This window comes from Pongo abelii, chromosome 10, assembly GCF_028885655.2.
Source record: "Pongo abelii isolate AG06213 chromosome 10, NHGRI_mPonAbe1-v2.0_pri, whole genome shotgun sequence".
Taxonomy (NCBI): domain Eukaryota; kingdom Metazoa; phylum Chordata; class Mammalia; order Primates; family Hominidae; genus Pongo; species Pongo abelii.
In genome coordinates this window covers 752,462-769,053 of record NC_071995.2, presented here as the reverse complement: position 1 = coordinate 769,053, position 16,592 = coordinate 752,462, and the positions used below count along the sequence as shown (strand labels likewise).

The following is a 16,592-nucleotide window of genomic DNA, read 5'->3' as shown; positions in this document are numbered from 1 at the left end:
GCTGAGGAAGGAGAATGGCGTGAACCCAGGAGGCGGAGCTTGCAGTGAGCCAAGATCGTGCCACGGCACTCCAGCCTGGTGACAGAGCGAGACTCCGTCTCAAAAAATAAAATTTAATTTTTTATATCCAAGCCCACCCTCACACACATTCATGCACACTTACACACACACACACAGAACAAACTAGGTTTTTTAATGAAATGTGTTCATCATAACAGTAAAAGACATACTTTTATTTATTTTTTATTTTATTTATTTGTTTTTATTGAGATGGAGTTTCGCTCTTGTTGCCCAGGCTGGAGTGCAATGGCCTGATCTCGGCTCACCACAACCTCCGCTTCCCGGGTTCAATCGATTCTCCTGCTTCAGACTCCCGAGTAGCTGGGATTACAGGCATGTGCCACCACACCTGGCTAATTTTTGTATTTTTAGTAGAGACGAGGTTTCTCCGTGTTGGTCAGGCTGGTCTCGAACTCCTGACTTCAGGTGATCTGCCCTCCTCGGCCTCCCAAAGTGCTGGGATTACAGGTGTGAGCTACCGTGCCTGGCCAAAGACATACATTTAAAAATTACATTATCTCTTCAAAGGCCAGAAAATCATGATGTTTCACTTGTTATTTATTGTACTCTTTTAAAAAGTAACTTTCATTATTTTTTCATTCCAGCAGTAATACATGTCCTTTTTAGAAAACTTAAAAAATAAGAATAAGGCGGGGCACAGTGGTTGATGCCTGTAATCCCAGCACTTTGGGAGGCAGAGGTGCGCAGATCACGAGATCAAGAGATCGAGACCATCCTGGCCAACATGGTGAAACCCCATCTCTACTAAAAATGCAAAAATTAGCCGGGCATGGTGGCATGTGCCTGTAGTCCCAGCTACTCAGGAGGCTGAGGCAGGAGAATCGATTGAACCCGGGAGGTGGAGGTTGCAGTGAGCCGAGATCGTACCACTGCATTCCAGCCTGGCAACAGAGTGAGACTCCATCTCAAGAAAAAAAAAAAAAAGAAGCCAAAAAAAGTAAAAGCTACTCATAGTTCCTACCACAGAGAGATAACCTCATTAACATTTAATATATTTCTTTGCAATATTTTTCTATGCTTTTATGTATGGGTGTATGTTTCTTCTTTTTTTACTGTATATTATTGTCTTATAATTTTTATCTAACAATATACTTTCATTTCACTGTTTTTAATTATAATATTTTAAGTTGCAGCATAGTCTTCCATCATATGGCTGAACCAAAGCATATTTTATTTTTGTTTTTTTCTGAGACAGAGTCTCGCTCTATCACCCAGGCTGGAGTGCAGTGGTGCAATCATGGTTCACTGCAGCTTTGACCTCCCAGGCTCACGGGGTCCTCCCACCTTAGCCTCCCGAGTAGCTGGGGCTATAGGCATGCACCAGCACACCTGACTAATTTTTTTTTTTTTTTTTCCATAGACACAGGGTCTCACATATTGCCCGGGCTGGTCTTGAACTCCTGGACTCAAGTGACCCTCCTGCCTTGGCCTCCCAAAGTGTTGGGATTACAGGCATGAGCCACTGTGCCCAGCCTCAAAACTTACTTAAACACTACCCCACTTGGGGACTTTTAAGTTGTTACTCATATTTCACTCTTATAAATATGATGCATTTTGAAGATCTGTCTTTATCCCCAGGTGGGTAAGTGGAAGTTATATGCAGTATGGATGGAGATAGTGCAGAAATACGAACTGATCCACTATCACAGAGACCTCCTTCCCCTGTCCTCAGACCTCCTGAGGACACAGGAGTTTCCCCTGGCACAGCAACAGACCTCCTTTAAGAAAAGTTTTTTAAAATTATGGCCAGGTGTGGTGCCTCATGTCTGTCATCCCAGAACTTTGGGAGGCTGAGGTGGGTGGATCATTTGAGGCCAGGAGTTTGAGACCAGCCTGGCCAACACAGTGACACCACTTCTCTACTGAAAATACAAAAATCAGCCGATGTGGTTGCGCAACTGTAGTCACAGTTACTCAGTAACAGAGGGAGGAGAGTCGCTTGAACCCTGAACCCGGGAGGCAGAGGTAGCAGTGAGACGAGATTGTGCCACTGTGGTCCAGCCTGGGCAACAGAGCTAGACTCCATCTCAAAACAAAAAAAGAAAAAAGAAAGGTTTTTAAAAATTATTACTATTATTATTTAAATACTAAATATAAGATATAGAGCTTCACATTCATTACTTCTCCATCCCAGCTTGAATAACCCATTCATCCAGTCTCCTCTAACTCAATCTCACATTCATTCCTCCTTTGCAAAATCTGGTTTCTCTCTTCACTCTAATATTAATGACACTCTGTTTTATAATAAGACCATTTCAAAGCTTATGCAATCTGATCATCTTGGTACATTTTAATTACATGTAGAACATACATAATTGGACTGAATATAATCACTAGAGCATTGTGGTGAGAGGAGTGTGGGGAAGACCAAAATGAATTCCTTAACGAACTTTGTGTTAGAGGCTTTTCATTCTTACTGTTTAGAGGCTATGTAATGAACCCAGTTAGAAATAGTCCAGTAAGGAGGAAAGATGACCTGCCAGTCTGTGTTGTTTTTGATCACATTAAGGCCATCAAAGTAATTTTTTTTTCCATGACCACTGAGAATAACAAGAGTTGACAATGGGGAAAAGGTGGGGAAGGAAATAAGTAGGAAATTGTGACAAATGGACATGAGAGCCAAGCTCCATTTTAAAGGTCAACAGATCCATTTAGATATTATGATAGCTTGTCAGCTTCTAACACAATATAAGCATTTAGTATTTATATGATGTTAACTGGGGTTTTAAAGGGCCTTCCCAGTCAGTTTTTATATTGTTTTAGGTAAAAATAAAGGCACAAGGGACACTCAACGTTGTGTTAAATAAAGTCTGACCTGCTTCCTGATCCTGACAACAGTCCACTTCACAGTTAAAATCCCTCATTGACAATAGTCCCTGAAGTTATAGCCGGCAATTTATATGACTCTTACTTTAAATGAGGATGGCAGGCCTAATCCTCCTGTTAAATTTAGGATTAGTTTTCTAGCTGGGCTTGCATATCTGTATTTTTAAAAGATGATGCAATGGCCCACTCAAGTTTGTTATTTTACTGTAGTTTTAATTCCAAAATGGTGTTTATTGGTCTTTTAAAATTTTTTTCTTTTCTTTTCCTTTCTTTTTGGCAGAGTCGGGCAGGGTCTCACCGTGTCGCCCAGGCTAGAGTGCAGTGGCATGATCTCGGCTCACTGCAGCCTTTAACTCCTGGGCTCAAATGATCCTCCCACCTCAGCCTTCCCAGTAGCTAGGACTACAGGTGCATGACACCGTGCCTGGCCTGTTTATTGTCTGTAATGGCTTATTGTTCAGGACAGATAACTTCTAATGGCACCTTGTATTTTTCTAGTATCTTTTTCTCAAACTCATACACTTATCCTCCTTCTCCCACAGTCCCTTTGAGGATGGGTGCAAACTGGCATAAAATAGATGAGGAAACTGAGACACAGAAAGGGGATGAGTTTGGCCGTAGAGTCACCTACACAGTGACTAACTTTACTAGTAGGTTATTGTATGTCCAAATATAACCTCCATCTAAACCCAAGACATTGAATCTTAGTGAATCTTAGGATTTTCCCCCTCTCATATTTACTGGTTAGAAAGAAACTTGCCTACCTTAAAATATATTTTTCTGGGCAAATAGCAAGCGCTAAGGATGCTCTATTCATTCTCTTTGACAGGTAAACAGCGTGGAACCAGGATAGACATCCTGAGAGAGGAAACCAAATTTGCAGATAATTATTAAAAGTTCAGTGTTCCTCTAAGTCTGAGATTTTAAAATTACCAGGCTGTATATGCACATGAATTCTCTAGACAAACCCTGGGTTCAAACCCTGGCTCTGTCACTTAGTAGCTACTTAACTTGTCCAAGCTCCTTAATCTCCCTCTGCCTTTTCCCTTATCTATAAATGTGGATAATAGTAGCACCCACTGCATCAGTTGTTAGATTAAATTAGCAAGTGGGTGTAAATCCTTTAGAACAGCCGCTATTAGTAAGTTCTATATATGTTGGTTATTATTAATATATTATTTGCACAAATCTCAGAAGAACAACTGTTGCATAAAATGATAAATATGGTATCAACTCTAAAACTAACTCCTTGTTATAATGCCCATTTCCTTTTCTGATAAGAACACTAACCTGCTGAATCAAGGAAATGCTATAAGACATGGTGTCCTTTTATTTTTATCAAGGCTTATTACGAAGTCTATTAGGATATTTTCATGGGCACAATGGAGAAATGTGAACTGGAAGGTATCAAGAGCACAGCTGTACGGAGGGAGGACTTCAGGCACATGCCAAATTTTGTCCTTGATCTGTACTATTCAACATCTTAATGACTCAGTAAACACTAAAAGAAACAACAACTAAATTTTCAGAGACACAGGCTTGGTTGGTTTGTTGATTAATATTAACACCATGCCTCAGCAAATAAAGAATTTTGTGTCTATATTGTTTTATAGGAAGGGTACATAGTTTTCACTGGACTCCCAAAGGTGTGTTTGACCCCCACCTCCTCAAAAAAAAAAAAGCATAAGAACCATTAATAGTATGATGCTCAGTTCTGGCCACTATATATTTTTTTAATTTTAGAGATGGGATCTCACTATGTTGTCCAGACTGGTCTTGAACTCCTGGGGTCAAGTGATCCTTCTGCCTCAGCCTCCCAAAGTACTGGAATTACAGGTGTGAACCACTGTGCCCAGCCCTGACCACTATTTAAAATTTTTTTTTTTTTGGAAACAGGGTCTCACTCTGTCACAGTGGTGTGATCACGGCTCACTGCAGCCTCAAACTCCCTGGCTGAAGTGATCCTCCCACTTCAGCCTCCCAAGTAGCTGAGACTACAGGCACACACCACCACACCCAGATAATTTTTTAATTTTTTGTAGAGACAGAGTCTCGCTATGTTGTTCAGGCCAGAATTCCTGGGCTCAAGAAATCCTCCCAGCTTGGTTTCCGAAAATGCTGGGATTGTAGGTATGAGCCACAGCACTCAGCCTGACCACTATTTTTAAAGAAGAAATTGACAAAACAAGTGCCAGATATTGGAGCCTGGGATGGCAAAAGGTTTGGAAATCACGTCCTATGAAAGTTGTTGAAGAAACCTGGGAAACAGCGTGGATAAGATAATTTGCGTTGGGGACAAGATGACACTCTTCAAATATCCGAAGGACTTGTGTGTGTAAAATAGATGAGATTTATTCTGTATGCTTCCAACAGGCAGAAGGGTGGAAGTTACAAGGAGGCAGATTTCAGCTTTAATATAAGCAACAATTTGCTAATGATTAAAGCTTCCTTAAATTGCAATCGACTGTTGTGTGAGCCAGTGAACTCCTTGCTATAGAAAATGTTCAAGCAGGAGCTAGATCATCAGTCAGCGATACCAAGGGCAATTTCCACATTGGACCTTAGGCCGGAATGAATGGCCTCTAAGGACCCTTTCAACTCCAGGAGTCTGTCATTTCCTAATCCTCGTCTTTGTTAGACAGATTCCTTAGCACCCCTTCCCATCATCCCAAAATAAGAACAAAAAGTGGTTTTTATCTACCTTGTATTTTTTCAGTTACATTTAATGGAGTGTATAAAATAGTACCTTCCTGGAGAAAAAAAGTGACTTAAACAGAATCATAAAACAGAGTCTTAGAAGAAGCTTGGAAAGCACTTAGAGTTAAATCTAGTCCTATTTGGGATCCCAGCCACTTTTCAAAGATAGATAAGGAAACTGTGGCTTAAGGAAACAAAGTTATTTGCTCAAGATCCTGACATTTATTGTATTGTAATTCTATTTATTTGTTTATTTATTTACTTATTTATTTGAGACAGAGTCTCTCTCTCTGGAGTGCAGTGGCATGATCTTGGCTCACTGCAACCCCCGCCTCCCAGGTTCCGGTAATTCTCAAGCCTCAACCTCCCTAGTAGCTGGGACTCAGGAATGTGTCACACATCCAGCTAATTTTTGTATTTTTGGTAGAGACAGGGTTTCACCATATTGGCCAGGCTGGTCTCAAACTCCTGGCCTCAAGTGATCCACTTGCCTCGGCCGCCCAAAGTGCTGGGGTTGCAGGTGTGAGCCACCATGCCTGGCCCCTGTAATTCCATTTACAATCGCATAAAAAAGAATAAAACACTTATAAATAAGTTTAACTAAAGAAGTACAAAACTTATACTCTAAACTTATTCTCGAAACTTATACTCTAAAAATTACAAAACTTGACAGATCTTGTAAACTCCCTAGTCTATTCTTTCCCCTTGTCACTACTGGACTCAACTAGTCTTAAAAAAAATTACAAAACGTTGTGAAAAGAAGTTAAATGCCTAAATAAATATAAATAAAAAGACATCTCATGTTCTGTTTAGAAGACTTAATATTGTTAAGATGGAAATACTTCCGAATTAAACTACAGATTCAGTGTTGATCCCTATTAAAATTCCACTTGGCTTCTTTGCAAAAATTGACAAGCTAATACTAAAATTTGTGTAAAATTTCAAGAGAATCATCAACACAATTGTGAAAAAGAACACAGTTAAAGCACATGATTTCAAAACATTCTACAAAACTATAGTAATCAAGACAGTGTGGCATTAGGATAGAATAACGGTAGAGATCAATGAAATAGAATTGAGCATTCAGAAATAATTCCTCACATTTACGACAAATTAATTTACAAGAAGGGTGACAAGAAAGAATCCAGTTAAATGGGAGAAAGAACAGTCTTTTCAACAAATGGTGCTGAGACAATTAGATAGCCATAGGCAAAAGAATGAAACTGAACACCTACCTCACACCATACACAAAAGTTAACTTGGAATGCATTATAGACCTAATTGTAAGAGGTACAACTGTAAAATACTTAGAAGAAAACAGGAGTAAATCTTTGTGACCATTAGGCTGCTACTTGAGAGGCTGAGGTGGGAGGATTGCTTGAGCCCAGGAGTTCGAGGATGATTGTGCCACTGCACTTCAACCTGGGTGACAGAGTGAGACTCTGCCTCTAAAAAAAAACCTATACACACACACACACAGGCACACACACAAACTATATATATATATATATATATACATATATACACACAAATGTTCAATTAACACATGAAAAGTTGCTACTGGATTGATGATAGTCAAAACCATAATGATGTACTGATCACATCCACTAGGATGACTATAATCAAACAGAAAGATAGGCTGGGCACAGTGGCTCATGCCTGTAATCCCAGCACTTTGGGAGGCTGAGGTGGGTGGATCACCTGAGGTCAGGAGTTTGAGACCAGCCTGGTCAACATGTGAAACCCTGTCTCTACTAAAAATACAAAAATTAGCCAAGCGTGGTGGGAGCTACTCGGGAGGCTGAGGCAGGAGAATCGCTTGAACTGGTAGGAGGAGGTTGCAGTGAGCCAAGATTGTGCCATTGCACTCCAGCCTGGGCAACAGAGTGAGACTTCATCTCAAAAAAAAAAAAAAGATAATAAGAAGTATTGGTGAGGATATGGAGAAATTGGAACCCTTATTTACTATTGATGGGAATATAAGGTGATATACATTCCACTGACTTGGAAAACAGCCTGGCACTTCCTCAAAAGGTTCAACACAAGTTGGGGGCAGTTACTTATGCCTGTAATCTCAGCACTTTGGGAGGCTGTGGCAGGAAGATCCCTTGAGCCCAGAAGTTCAAGACCATCCTAGTGAGACCCCATATCTAAAAAACAAAAATTAAAAATTAGCCAGTTGTGGTGCGGCACACCTGTAGTTCCAGCTACTTGGAGGCTGGGGTGGGAAGATGGCTTGAGTCCAGGAGGTCAAAGCTTCAGTGAGCCATCATTGCCCCACTGCGCTCCAGCCTGCACGACAGAACAAGACCCTGTCTCAAACAACAAAAAGGTTCAACACAAAGTTGCCATACAATTTGACAATTCTAGCTTGTTCCAGTAATTCCACTCCAAGGTACATACTCACAAAAAATTAAAACATATATCCACACAATAACTTGTACATGAATGTTCATAGCAGTATTAGTCATAACAGCCAACCCAAATGTCCATCAATTATAGATAAACAAAATGTGGCATATCCGTACAATTGAATATTATTCAGGCATAAAAAGGAATGAAGCACTGATACATACTAAAACATGGATAAATTTTAAAACATTATGGATAATCTGTCATTTATCCCATCCAGTATAGTTGTCATCTCAGACATTGTAGTTCTCATTTCTTTTTTTTATTTTTTTAAATGTTTATATATATATTTTCATTATACTTTAAGTTCTAGGGTACATGTGCACAACGTGCAGGTTTGTTGCATATGTATACATGTGCCATGTTGGTGTGCTGCACCCATTAACTCGTCATTTACATTAGGTATATCTCCTAATGCTATCCCTCCCCCCTCCCCCCTGTAGTTTTCATTTCTAGAAGTTAAATTTGGGTCTTTTAATGTCTTCCATGTCTCTACTTAATATATTTAATCTTTCCTCTAGCTTTATTTATTTTTTTTTTTTGAGACGGAGTTTCGCTCTTGTTGCCCAGGCTGGAGTGCAACGGCGCGATCTCAGCTCACTGCAACCTCTGCCTCCCGGGTTCAAGCGATTCTCCTGCTTCAGCCTCCCAAGTAGCTGGGATTACAGGCATGCCCCACCATGCCGGGCTAATTTTGTATTTTTAGTAGAGACACGGTTTCTCCATGTTGGTCAGGCTGGTCTCAAACTCCCGACCTCAGGTGAGCCACCCACCTCAACCTCCCATAGTGCTGGGATTACAGGCGTGAGCCACTGCGCCCGACCTAGCTTTTTGAACATATAGAATAAAGTTATAATAACTATCTTAATGTTCTTGACTGCTAATTCTAATATCTGCATAGGTTCCAGGTCAGTTTGATTGATTAATTACATCCCTCATTATGGGTACACTCAGTAATTTTTATTTAATATTATTCATAGTGAATGTACCTTGTTAAGGGCTGGATATTTTTATAGTCCCACAAATATTCTTGAGCTAATTCTGGGACACAGTTATTTGGAAACAGTTTAATCCTTTAAGGTCTTACTTTTAAGATTTGTTAGGCAGAACCAGAGCAGCCTTTGGGCTAGGGACAATTTTGGTCCAGAACTGAGGCAAGACCTCCTGAATACTTTAACCCATGCCCTGTGGGAACAGGCACTACTTCTGGCCCCATGTGAGTTCTATCTACTGGGGCCTCAATACTTTCAGGTGGTTCTGTCCCCAGCCTGGGGCAGTATCCTCACATTCATGTCCTGTTGAGTACTGTGCTGTATACTCAAGGGGTATACAGTGCTGTGCTGTATACTCTGAAGACCTGTGGATTTGTTGTTGCTGAGTCTTTTTTCTCTCTGTGTGCAGTTCTCTCCTATCTGGTATTCTGCCCTGTCCACTCTAGCTGTCTTGGTCTCCCTGAACTCTCAGCTCCATCTCCTCAACTCAGGCTCTCCCAGGCTCTACTGAGGTTCCACCTTTCTGTGCCACCACCTGGAAACTCTCTCCAGGCAGTAAGCTGGGCAATCAGAGGGCTTACCTCCTTTGTTTCCCATCTCTCATAAATTATTGTTCCTCGTGGCCCGATGTCCCACTTGTTGAAAACACTTATTTTTTAAAAAATATTTTGTCCATCCTGGCTAACACGGTGAAACATCATCTCTACTAAAAAAAAATACAAAAAAATTAGCTGGGCGTGGTGGCAGGTGCCTGTAGTCCCATCTAGTTGGGAGGCTGAGGCAGGAGAATGCCATGAACCCAGAAGGCAGAGGTTGCAGTGAACCGAGATCGCGCCACTGCACTCCAGCCTGGGCGACAGAGCGAAACTCCATCTCAAAAAAAAAAAAAAAAAAAAAAAAAAATTTGTCCAAGTGTTTAGTAATTTCTGAAGGGAAGGTAAATTGGATCACTGTTATTCCATCTTAATAAGAAGTAGACATCTACACTCATGCTATGTTTAGCAAAAAAAGTAGAATTAATTGGCTCACGTAATCCAACCATAGCAAAGAAGAAAATACACTGGCCTTAAGGTTAACAGGATAGATCATTGCAAATTACACCAGTATGCTTTCTCTTTCTCCATTCTAGTGAAGACATGGCTACTGATAGTTCTAGAATCCCAACAACATAGCCAGAATGCCAGAGGCCAACGACAGAACTCCTTCTGTATCTCCAGCTTGGATAATTCTATAGGAGTGGCATCTCATGTCTGTGTCTTATAGCAAACACTAAGGTCAAGAGGCTATTACAAGGATTGACCCAACAAACACACAAAACGTACCTGTTGATATGGTTTGGATTTGTGTCCCCACCCAAATCTCTATCGAATTGTAACCCCCAGTGTTGGAGGCGGGGCCTGGTGAGAGGTGACTGGATCATGGGAGACGGATTTCCCCCTTTGGTGCTGTTCTGGTGATTGAGTTCTCACGAGGTCTGGCTGTTTAAAGGCGTGTGGCCTCTCCCCGCAACTCTCTCTCTTCCTTCTGCTCTGGCCATGTAAGACAGGCCTGCTTTGAATTCGCCTTCCACCATGATTATAAGTTTTCTGAGGCCTCCCTGGAAGCAGATGCCACTCTACTTCCTGTACAGACTGCAGAACCATGATCCAATTAAACCTCTTTTCTTTACAAATTATTCCAACCTCAAATATTTATTTATAGCAACGTGAGAATAGACTAATACCTATATCATCTACTTTGCCATTGTACACGAAGCTTTGGGCATTTGTAAGTACTCTCTTGGAATAACTACCTCAAAATAAAATTGCTGTGTCAAAGGTTTTGGACAAACATTTTTCACATGTTGTCAACTTGCCCATCAAAAAGTTTATACCGGCCGGGCGCGGTGGCTCACGCTTGTAGTCCCAGCACTTTGGGAGGCCGAGGCGGGCGGATCACGAGGTCAGGAGATCGAGACCATCCTGGCTAACACGGTGAAACCCCGTCTCTACCAAAAATACAAAATATTAGCCAGGCGTGGTGGCGGACGCCTGTAGCCCCAGCTGCTCGGGAGGCTGAGGCAGGAGAATGGCGTGAACCCGGCAGGCGGAGCTTGCAGTGAGCCGAGATTGCGCCACTGCACACCAGCCTGGGCAACAGAGCGAGACTCCGTCTCAATTAAAAAAAAAAAAAGTTTATACCTTTACATTCCCATCAACAATGTGTATATGGCACATTTCTCCTCACCATTACCAACACTGGCTATTAATTTTTTTCATTATTGCCAAGCTGACAGGTGAAAATGATATAGCACTGTTACATTTTAATTTGTAGTTCTTAGATTAGTCCTGAAGTCAAACATTCTTTCATAGACGTTTATTCATATGGTGGCTATTTACCGTATGTGTACTATGTCACATACATAACAATATTTTCAAATTTAAGTTATCTGCCTTTATTTTGCTTTTAATATCTTATTTTTTTCTTTTTAGGGGTGGAGTCTGGCTATGTTGCCCAGGCTGGACTTGAACTCCTAGTTGGCCTACTTTTTATAACTTTGATGTACAACTTTTTACTATCTTGGGTCAAGCCTATCAATTGTTTTCTTTATGATTTCTGCCTTTCATGTTGATGTAGGTTTCATTCACTCTTAGCTTGTCCCATTTGGTATGACAACCAGATTCTGTTAAGACTTGCCAAGTCATATGTAAAAATCAGCTTTTGGCACATATCTCTTCTAGATCTTAATCGGCTCCTGCTCTTTAAAGATTCCCAGGGCTATAGGCAGCAATTCAAAACATGGTTTCTCCCAAAAGGCCAATTAAGAGAGGCAGTAGTTCTGCTGTGTTTACCAAGTTAATCAATGACTTGGGCTTTAAGCAGATATTCTAGTTGATGATGCTCTCTGATTATTAATTTAAGAAAATCTATGAATAATAATACTAGTAAGTGATATACACTCATTTTTCATTTAGTAGCTTTTACAATTTTGCTTGCTTTGGACGGATAGCTAGCTTATTTTCTGGTAGTCCAGAAGGAAAGTAGAACAATTTTCTCCACAAACATAGATCCACAAAAGCTGCTTCTTTCATATCAACCTGTTTTTCTGGAACAAAGATGCCTTCTACCTTTTCATCAAACACCTTGCATATTCAGTAAGAGTAGCAGATGAACAGGAAGACTGTGGCTTGGCTATGTCAGAAGGGGCCTTCTAGGGTTTCCTGGCAGTTTCCCAGCCTCAAACATAGTTTTTTTTTAAAGCTGTAAAATAGTTTTTTACAAGCTATCTTTTGCTTGGCAAAAGTGATGTCCAACGGAACATTCTGTGTTGATGGAAATGTTCTATATTTGTACTGTTCAAGATGGTAACTATTAGCCACATGTGGTTATTGAGCACTTAAAATGTGGCTAGTAGACTGAGGAACTAAATTTTAAATTAAATTTTAATTAAGTTAAATTCAGATACTCATGAGTAGGGTTATTAGATTTAACAAATAAAGTACAGGATGCTCAGTTAATTATCAGTTACAAATAAGCAACACATAATTCTGTAGCTGAAGTACACTCCAAATATTGCATGGAACACACTTATACTATAAAATTATCCTTTTTTATCTGAAATTCAAATTTAACTGAGCATGCCATATTTTACCTAACAACCTTATACTTGTGGCTAGAGGCTATATATTGCGCGTTGCAGGTACAGAGTGTCCTGTTTTTTGCAAAGTTCTTCGAAATTACTCACAGACTCCTGTAGAATCTAAATCAAGGAGGAAAAAAATCATTATGATCATATTTGGACAAAAAAATTAAAAGCTGCCTGACTTCTGAAAGAAGGCCATTGGATACCACAGCCAGGACTACTAAACCAATAAAATTCAATTCAAAATTGTTCATTGGATGCCTTCTATGTGTAGAACAAATATTCAGCTCTATATACCAATATTGCCATGCAAATTGCTTAAGACCTCTGTCAGTTTGAATTGGTCGGTGTCTGTGCTGTACTGAGTGTCAACTATTATGAATATCATCCTTCACTAGGAGGAAAATGGGATAGGTCTTGAGCTCTTTCCAGGAACTCACAACAGGTAGAGAAGTCAGACACCAGCTCCAAAAACAAACAAACAAACATTAGCAAGCAATGAATTTCTGAAAAACAAACAAAAATAAAACAAAAAGTTATTTAATGTAAGACAGATTCTAAGTGATATACACAAGAAAAATGCTTTGAGAATATAAGGGGTCAGCCATAGAGGGGAACCACTGGGTGGGTGATATTGCTTGTCTATTTCTTTTTTTTCTTTTTTTCCTCAAGACCTAATAAGCTCTCATCTTTTCTTCCAAGGGCTTCCAAGGGCTGGACAAATAAGGGTATTTTGTTGTTGTTGTCACCCAGGCTAGAGTGCAGTGGCATGATCATAGCTCACTGTAGCCTTGACCTCCCAGGCTCCAGCAATCCTTATTTGTGAGGCTGAGGTGGTAGGCTTGTTTGAGCCTAGGAATTAAAGGTTAAAGTGCCACTGCACCCCAGCCTGTGTGACAGAGAGAGACCTTGTCTCTAAAAATAAAAAATAAACCAACAAACCAACATTTCTCATAGATTTTGAGTTTTAAATATGACTCAGAGTCGCACAGCAGGCTATGGTGGATACTCGGATCCTCGCAGCTACACTGGTTGCTGTTGGCGTCTCATAGTTGAGTCCATCTCCTGAAATGGCTCTCAGCAAGGGCCTTGCACGAGGCTACACCCCTTCCCTGGGGTCAGGCAGCATCAAATGAATGGTCACTAATGGATACAAAGGCCCACACCTTGCCTCATTGGAGGTAACTTAGCACTTTTGTCACTCCGTGCCCCATAAGCCCAGGTGAAGCCTCTATAGCAATGATACTATAGTTCATCTTCTCCCTCTTCCCAGTTCTGCTTCCCTGACTCCCAGGAGTTGTCACTCTGTACTCCCCATGAACAACAAACCAGTGAGCCCTGCATGCACATCTCTGTCTAGGAGTCTGTTTCTGGGGAGCTTTACCTAAGACATAGGTTATTGAAATATCTTTTAAGCAACCTTCCAGATTCTTAGGACAAACTTCTAGCTTTACTGAGATTGGCTTTTTCTACTGCTTGGGAAAAATGAGACCTGAACGGCCTTTTTCCAGACAGATGTGCAAACTTCACAGAGTCAGGAGACTTAGTGGTTTCTGGAATGAGGGAGGAATTTTCTGGGGCTGGTTACATTAAGTGGGATGACTAGACTGGCAGGTGCCCACAATTAATCTTCACACTCCTCAGTAAAAGGCAGACAACTCAGTGAGATCTGTAGATCTTTGAATGCCCTTAAACCAATCCAATTCTGGCCAACAAAACAGTCACTCATCACAGTAAAAGAATCCCAAGGATGAATTTCACCCTCTGCTAGGAATAAATACTTCCTTTTTCTTCCATTAGGCCTCTCACTGATCCGTCTCCTGCTTATAACTTTTCCTGCAAGACTAGAAGCTGCTTTTTGGAACCTTGGGAGTGGACCTTGACACCTCTGATTCACAATCACGTAACCCTGTGGAATCTGACTAACATCTCTCGTGTTGCCAGCTGTCATCTTTCATCTCCCTTCTTGGCTTTGTGCCTTCTTTCAGTTTAGCTGCAAAGCAGGGATGAGGCTAGAGGGGAGGGTAGTGTTAACGTGTGAAGTTCTTTCTATGTGCCAAGCACTGTTCTGGGCACTTCACATTATCTCATTAAACCTCACAATAACCCTATAAGGTAGATATGGCTGCCCTCTCCCTCTGACACACACAACAAACACCACAGTTCAAAGAGTTACGTAATTCAGTTCTTTGAGATGTGTAACGTCTCCTTTTTAGGAAGTTATCAGACTCGGCTAGGTCTGCACGGCACTGTGAAGCAGTGTCTTGGGTTAACTCTAACGTTCCTAATGTTAGTCTTGGAAGAACTCAGTTTGATAGTGGTTTGGATATGAAAGGATCTAACCCTGATTTTATTCCTAAGTCCTTTACAGTCTTAGCCGTCTTAAGGTGTAGGTCAGAAGAGGTATCTGAAACTGGGATGGTCTCCTAACAGCTGCCCAACATCCTTGGATCATGAATGAACTGATTAATGAATTCATGTAACGGGCGTCCACTGCATCTTTACCTCTGACAAAGTGCAGAAAGTGTTATTCAGGGGTGCTATGGCCCAGTGGTTAAGAGCAGAGACTCTCAAGTCAGGCTACTTGAATTCAAATCCAGGCTGTACCACTCAGTAGATGTGTCACATTGTACCAGATATTATATTAATCTTTTGGGACTTCAGGTTTATCACTTGTAAAATGAAGATGAAAATACTTCATGGGAAGTAGTCATGAGGCCTAAGCAGGATTGTCCGTGTAAAGGGCTTGGAACACAAGTAACTGCTTGAACCATGGTAGCTGTTATCTTATTACAAGACAAAGCAAGTCACGGAAGAATGGATCCAAATCTTAGGAAACACAGAGTTTAGGAGGGGAGATGAGATGTGTGCATAAATAACTATAACACAAATTTAGAAAGTGATGGATGATGTGGAGGTAAAAAGCATATAATAAAACTTAGAGGAAGAAAAGATTACTTCTAGGTAAGGAGATTGGGGGAGGTTTCTTGCTTGAAATAATATTCAAGCTGATAGATGATAAACACAATGAGTTTTAAATCTGTGAGTGGAAACCCTGTTGTAAACCAGCAAACACTAACTGAAGTCGAAAATAATACCAAATGACAGGCTGCTGGTGCAGAGTCCTGGAATACAACATTGCACATCTGGGTGCCTGTGGGGCAAGATCAATACAGGGCAAAACCTGTCCAACCCACAGATCTGCTTTCCAGTCAGTTCCACAAGGGTCATTCTGACCCAGGCAAGACTTCTGTCTGGTGACCTCCATCAGGACTAGCTCTGGAGAAGACTCCAAATCAATGACTGTCAGCAAGGGTTCATTAAGTGGATGCCATGAGCTCAACACTGCAGGTATGGGAAAGGATACCACATACACACCCAAGTGACTCCCTCTCTCAGGGAACTTATACAGTCTTGTTAGGAAGATAAGATTAATATACTACATGATTTTTATGGCATTTATTGTTCTTTTTCCTGTTCATAAAAGCAATACGAGTTCACTGTAAAAAATTCAGAAAATACAATTACTATAATAAAAGCAAATTTATCCCAAATCCCACTATCCAAGATTAACCATAGTTAAAAATTCAAATTATGAATTTGTACAGCCCTGTCCCCCGAGACAGGCATCTTATCCCCACCCTCGCCTAACACTTGCTCATAGGAGATTCTTGTACAAGTGGATCATTCATTTTCTTGTTTCTTCTTTCCCCTCTGGATATGTCTGCCTGGGAATGCGATTTGGCTTCAAGTACAGAGAAGAGAGTTATCTGAACGCTATTTCAGGTTCTCAGTGTAGCCATCCATCAACAGGCAGCTCTGGGAAGGCTCCTGGTTCGGCAGGTAGGCCTCTGGCCTGGTGCTACCATATAAGGCAAGGAGCAAGGAAGCGACTCACACAACTCTGCACAAAAAAACCTAAAGCATTGTTCCCGTTTGGGCAGGGGAAGGGTCAACACATA

General features: G+C 40.9%; 1 long non-coding RNA gene across 1 annotated transcript; it reads right to left on the bottom strand.

Moving 5' to 3' along the window:
- Positions 1-213: 213 nt before the first annotated feature.
- On the bottom strand, positions 214-10,136 carry LOC129049392 (uncharacterized). Its single transcript, XR_008512441.1, has 3 exons — positions 9,590-10,136; positions 3,672-3,765; positions 214-544 (listed from the first exon to the last, which is right to left on the bottom strand). It is a non-coding gene; the product is annotated as an uncharacterized LOC129049392 (long non-coding RNA).
- Between the last annotated feature and the right edge of the window lie 6,456 nt (positions 10,137-16,592).